This window comes from Alligator sinensis, unplaced genomic scaffold (genome assembly GCF_000455745.1).
Source record: "Alligator sinensis unplaced genomic scaffold, ASM45574v1 scaffold91_1, whole genome shotgun sequence".
In the NCBI taxonomy this organism is placed as follows: Eukaryota; Metazoa; Chordata; order Crocodylia; family Alligatoridae; genus Alligator; species Alligator sinensis.
Genome location: NW_005842569.1, coordinates 541,310 through 546,863, shown reverse-complemented (window position 1 = coordinate 546,863; position 5,554 = coordinate 541,310). Strand labels below are relative to the sequence as shown.

Here is a 5,554-nt window from a genome sequence, read left to right as displayed (position 1 = left end):
AGCAGGAGTTCCACATTGAAATCATAGGAATAAAAATGTAGGTAAGGATACAGATGCATGCTGATGTTTTCAGGATGGATCCCTTGGCTGATAATTTTACAGAGCAGAACCTCAAACCACCTCCTTATCGGTGTCAAAATCTTGGCAATGTTCTCATTTTGACTTTTTTTGGGCTTTAGTTACTGAAACAGTTGAGAAAATTGAGGCACAACAAAATGCAAATGAAGCTGCCACTTTCAAATAAAAACAAGTGAAAATCTTTTAAAAATTTTGCATCAAGAAATATTAGAATTAGATGCATGCCAATTTTTTTCTAATAAAAAGCTTTCTTGCCTCATTTATATCAATAACTCTATCAGGTTTTTATTTTGTCATGACGAAGGGTCAGGTCTTCAAGAGCTCAGCACCCAACAGGTACCTAAATACATGACCATATTTTTCATCTTCTCCTCCATCTCCCCATCCATGTTTTTCCAGTTGGTGCACAAAACTTTTCAAAATCAGGCCATAAAAGACATATTTGACAATGCACATGTTATTCATTCATTTAAAAAGCAAAATATCTTTATATTAAAGAGTCTGAATTTATATTTGTTTTTCTGTTGTACTTCAAACCACACTATGGACTTGATTTGCCTCTTGCCCCAGTTTTAAGTTGGGGTAACTTAAGTGGGAGCACCGAAGTTGTGCCATGGTGAAACAAAAGAGGCCTGGTGTCTTCTAAAATTATCTTTTGAAATGTTTGCTTTTCCACAAGCACTAAAAGAATCCATAAACCTGGAATGCTTTCAGAAGAACATTTGAGAAATCCCATATATTTTATAATGCTAATGGGTGTCAAATAGAGATAAACTCATAAGGGCATTTAATAGCTCATTCTTTCAATGAGTGGGTATTCCAAGGACATAAATAAGGTTAGAATTTTGTCACTAATATTAGTTAAAAATTGGAACAAATTTCGCTCATTCCTAAATTTCATACAATCCCTGTTGTGCAAGTTGGCGAAAGATCTTTATATGTACAAATATTCTGTATAATAAAAATGTATAACAATTTATATTTGTCATCTTATATTTCATGCTACTGCAATAATATTTTATATAATTTAAGCAAAATTCATATGGAACTAACACTACAGAACTGGCTACTGTAAGAAATAATAGATACTTTATCATATATAGTTTTCTAATTATTCCATATCTAATTATCCCAGATTTAATGCTATATTTACTTATTCCATATTGATGTAAGCACCATATAAGAAAATAATGATTTTTTTCAGTTCTTGGGCAAACTGGATATTTGAAATTAGTTCTAAATATTCAACAACAAACTCATCTTACAACTGTTAGGATTAATCAGCCTATCTTAGTTACTACTACTTGCTGGGTGACTCAAGATTTGAATATTCAACTATCATGACCAAAGTGAATATTAATATTTAAATGAACTGCTCATTTGTTTGTTTAGACGTAGAACTACATATGTATGCAGAAGAAATCCACAGCTTCATGCAGTTTTAATTAAATTGTGGAAAGAGCTTAGCCTTTGACAGTAAAATGGAAATCTTAAATATATGGTATGATATATATTGAAAGATGGTATACAATACCTATAAAATACACAACACAACAATTATAAAGCTTTCTATGATCTTAGCCCCTTTTGCATATGGATTTGGCTTCTATATCTTGCCAAAAGCCATAGAAAAATAGTTTCTTCTTGCATTAATTTTCCCTATTGACACTGAAATGCATGGCATTATCTATTCTTTCTATATTAAAAGGTTCCTGAGATATGAATTTGAAAGATGGAAACATACACATACATGAGTTTTATATAGATAAATTGCATGCTCCACACACACTCCACTACAGTATTACCCATATTGTACACTTACCCATATTCTTTCTTAATGTATAAATTATTGTCTTTCAAACTCAAATACCCAGGAAGCATGTCTCCGCATTTTGACATATTCTGCTTTGACCCCCCTTTTTACTAAATACAGATTTTAATATTGTCCTTAAGACATATATGTCTGCATTTTGTGCATTTTGCCTAAACAGTAGCAAAAAAATCATCCCCTAACTTTTGCCCTGTTTCCCAAATTCTCCTGTCAAAATGGCATGTATGCTGCACACTGTTTGCATTCAGATTTACAAAGGTGCTTTGGAAGAAACTAAGGAAATGAGCAGAAATCCAACAGTTAATGAAAAAACATTACTAGCGAAAACCTTGCAAAAAAAAAAAAAGGAAAATGTTCAAGGATAACAGCCTGACAAAAGGGAACACAGAATTTAGTGTCTAAGTATTGCCTGGATACCTGTTTAGGATTTAGGCAAATTTGGGTTACATGGACTATCCCCTGAAAAAAATCAAACCCACAGTCCCCGTACTGTTTTCTCTTAGTAGCACATTCAGGCTGTGACTAACCACCTCATTATGCTTCTACTGGCAGTTTCTGAAGCAAAATTATTGTACAGAACTGTACATGGCATCCAAGACCAAGGGAAAAAGGGGACTATTTCCCCTACACAACAGTAGTCCAATAGCAAACTTTTTATAAAACTTAACATTTATGCAACAGCCTGCATGATCAATAAGAGAATTTTTACCTACCTGTGTTGGGCAAGAGATGAGAACATGCTTTAGAGCCTGAGTGGAGGCTATAGAAAAGTTAGCTATTCTACAAAGCATCTATAGTCAATCCTGTTAGGTTTGAAGTCAGTGGAAGTTTTACAAAGAAAGAGGAAAATAGACATCGTCATCGTCCACTATATTGATTTCATGTGGAAAAAATATTTCTTAATATTTATTTATAAAGATTCCTCATTTAAAGAAAATATGGAGATCCCACTAACAATAAAAAAATCAATGAATGCATCAAAATACAGTATGTACAATTCCTTACATAAAATAAAACATTAAAACAATTAAAAGATGTCCAAAGTAACTAGTACTTACTGTAGTAGTCAAACGCTTAATTACAGTCTTAGCTTTTTTCTAATTTTAAGTAAAAGAGCCTATTAAGTGATCTTAAATATTCAAGAGGGATCTTAAATATTTAAGAAACAATAATAATTCCTCTAATCTAGCCTTTGATTTTATCTAAATATAAATTTACAAAAATCACTTGACTTATTTTATAACTTAATTCACACTTAGCAGCATCTCCCCCCCCCCCCCCCCCCCCCCCTTTTCCATTTTCTGATATTTCCTCCTTACAAAATAATTTCTGCTTTTCGGTCATCATTCACAAATAGCTTTTAAATGTATAAGGAATGTAAACACAGTCAACAACGAACCGTTAAAGATAAGCTTTCTCAGGTAGTGTCCATAGCATGGACACTACAGAACTTGCTAGCCACTATGAACTAGCCACTAAACAAGCGCATGACATTATTCTGCTGCATTCTCTGCTTCAGCTATGACCTGAAGGTCCTGTATATTGAAAGTGAGAATGGAATGCTTAAAAATGTCGTGTTTGAAGTAAGAAAGTGATTATTACTTTCAATTGCTGAATCTAGTCTGAATCTGCTTTACAAGAACTATACTGTATCTCTGCTTTCACTGGAAAGGTCCCATTGACTTTAAGTGCTATTAGAGCAAGTGATCTACTTGTAAAATAATAGGTACATTTTTGCAAGATATTGTTCAAATGTACTGTTCATATTTGCATATAGCCATCAAAAGGAAAATAAAGATTATTAAATGTAAAGTCATTCTTTTACTGCATAAAATACCTTCAAAGAGTTTCATAGTTGAGAACCTATTGATTTTTTTTCCTTTTGCAAAATCAGGTTTTTTAATACCAGGACAGAATATGCAGTACAATAGATGGTTAAAATTCTGCATCATTTTATAATAGCCTTAAGAGGAAGCACTGCCTTTTTTCAAAAGAAAAAAAAAAGGCTGAGAGCAGCAATTTGCAGACCTTTTTTTCCTTGACAGCATTTAGCCACGCCTCAGTTTGGCCCTTCCTCCAACCTCTGCTAACCTAAAAAACAGCGCCAACCTGGCATTGGGCTACTTATTCAAAAGTAAACATTATTCTCCTTCCATTTTTCAGTGTTGTTTATCATCTTCCAACCTTTCTGCCCTTTTTTCTCACTATAGCTTAAATCATTGTCTGTGCTTAGGTATGTTTCACTTTGAAACAGTATCCAGACATCAAAGTCACCACTTTATATCTAACGTGGCAAATTTACAATAATGTACTCTAAGGTTTTTACCATCACACAATGAAACTGAAAACTATTCTGATGGGGGAAAAAAACCCATCAGACACATCTTAAAGTGTTCTAGTACCCAAAAATACAGAATGATTTGTTCTAGCCATTACTACAGTAACAGACTTTTTTGATGCAATGCACAGATGTCTTTCAAAACCTGTAGCTACAATTAGCTAGTCAGTTCCTGCCTGCATATTTTTCTCCTTTTTATTTAACCTCAATAGGAAACCTTAATAAAAAAATCTAAACAATACTGACTATGAACATACAGTCCTGCACCTGGCTCATTGTTTTTCTTTTGCCTTCATCTATTCATTTTATCTTTCTTTTACACCCCCTACCACCTCCCTCCCCACACCCTGTTAAAATGATTCTTGAAAATAAATAAATATAACTCCGTGGCTGTTGTTATTTTTACATAGACACACTGTATTCAATGGGTAGTTTCACATACCAGAAAAAAGGATGCTGTACTTTTAAACCTATGAGCCATCACCTTAATATTCCCACTGCAGCAGATGCAAACTGGCAAACCCTTCACGACAGTGGAGAATTGCTCCTTCCCATTAAAGTCTTAGGAGCGCAGACTAAACAACGGCCATGTTGTCAGTGCTTCTCTCTACCCTGCTGCCCTGTCTTACCGGGTGAAAAATTGGCAATGAGCCAAGCCTACTGTCGCAAGGCTGGTGTCAGTCAAGGGCAAAGTTTTTTGTTCGGTTTTATTTTTTGTTTACAGATAGATAGATACACATGCACACACAATATATATATATATATATACACACACACACATGTATACACATACATACAATGTATATATATACACAAATATATATTATAGTATATAATACACACACATATACATATATATATTTAAAGAAAGAGTCATCAAATACATCAACAATGATCAAAAATGTGTGCAGATTATCACACACTGCAGCATACTCAGGTAGCTGGGTTTGGAGATTTCATTTTCTTTCCCCCTCCTTCTTCCCTAAGCACAGTAATGTACAAATAACATGGAGCAGTTTAGTCAAAACAGTCATGTGCAAGTAGCCTGGCAAACAAAAGCCTTTATTTATTTATTTAGTTTGCGCATAGATAAGGAGGAGCCTTTGTGTACATAAATTTCACACACATCAGAAAGGAGATGCCATGCTGCTTTCTGCAGGCTGACACAGCTTGTCTTGAAACGCCACAGGACAGCCTGGAGGCTCATTAATAATTGCGAATGGCTTCCCATTTCCATATTTAAATTGTGAAGCAGCGTATGATTAATTAAGAAGAAAAAGGCAAAAAAAAAAAAGAAGCAGAAGAAG

At 34.0% G+C, this 5,554-nt stretch overlaps 1 protein-coding gene across 1 annotated transcript in view; it reads right to left on the bottom strand.

The window, feature by feature from the left end:
- The window catches only part of LOC106722702, a 173,182-nt gene extending 168,337 nt beyond the window's left edge, over positions 1-4,845 (bottom strand). Inside the window, exon 1 of the transcript XR_003096015.1 lies at positions 4,732-4,845. The gene's annotated coding sequence lies outside the window, so the exon portion shown is untranslated. The remainder of the gene's footprint in view (positions 1-4,731) is intronic.
- Between the last annotated feature and the right edge of the window lie 709 nt (positions 4,846-5,554).